We start from the raw sequence: 1,265 nt of genomic DNA, 5'->3' as shown, positions 1-1,265 counted from the left end.
CGTGAGCCACCGCGCCTGGCCTGGCATTTTTTTAATGAATTAATGATATTTAATATTGTTTCACAGAATTTAAGGACAAAAAGATCCCATTAGGTAGCTCAGCATATGCTTCTGAACTTATTGTCACTCTTCTTGAAGAAAAGGCTACCACACATTGTTCTTAGCTGACATATCTATCCAGAGTCACACAAATGATTCTTTTCTGCTTTTAATAATGAATCAGATTCTCCCATCATATTCAGTTGGACATGACAGCAACAATAACAAAAATACCTTTGTAGATGGATAACACTTATGGTTTTCAAAACATACATTCTGGTCTCAGGGGCAAGAAATCCATTGATTGTTTCTCACAGCCACTGTGTAGGCCACTCCGAGGTCGAGGGTGCAAGGACACCTAGAATCTTACGGCAAGAGTTGAAATTCCTTCTCTCTGTAATGGAAATGAATAAGAATCAAGGTGGAATGGTTCAAATTAGTAATCTGCAAGAGGAGCTCCCACCATGTACATATGGTGGTGCTGAAATGTGTTCTTCTTAAGCCTTCTTAATTGGTTGTGTTCTCCACCCATCCCCTTGCCACCGCCCCCACAACTTCCCTCAAATCCAGCAGGGAGACACTAATGGTAATGAAGCCTAAAGGAAATAAACTAGATAATTAAATCTTAACAGTTTGTCAAGAAAGTATTACTGACAAAATATGAGGAGGTAGCAGATGAAAACGGGATATCTAGGATGAAATATAAAAAGGCAAAGAAAGACCTGATACATAGAATCTAGGCGCACGGAATGCTCAGCAAATACTAACCTTTATTATTATCCTCATCAACATGTCTCCAAGGATCTTCTGAGAGAAGGCATTTGACTCTGTGCAAGGAAATTTTGCCAGGTCTGTTTCTGAGGGTGCTTTAGTAATGTTGTTTTGGGTAATCTTACAATTTCTAATGCTCGGTTCATGAGAATCAACCACTCAGAATCCTATCACTCCTGAATGAGCTCAGAAATTTCATTTTTGAACATAGAAAGTGGAGGACAAGAACTTGAACTTGTGGGGACCAACAAGGGCAGACATTTAGCGGAACACGTGAGTGGTCAGGGCAGTTATTGGCTGTTGGTCCTATGACCTTTAGGATGGACAGAGACACTTGCTCTTGCTGCAGAGTTGGAGAACGGTAAATGGGTAAATTCTTGGAGGGGCTTTATAGTTTACCCTACTTTCATGCCCGTATGACCTGTAAAGTGCAGGTTAAAGAATTTTAAAATATT

The sequence above is a fragment of the Propithecus coquereli genome, unplaced genomic scaffold (assembly GCF_000956105.1).
Source record: "Propithecus coquereli isolate 6110/MARCELLA unplaced genomic scaffold, Pcoq_1.0 Scaffold3, whole genome shotgun sequence".
NCBI lineage: Eukaryota > Metazoa > Chordata > Mammalia > Primates > Indriidae > Propithecus > Propithecus coquereli.
Note: the sequence above shows the minus strand (reverse complement) of the source record.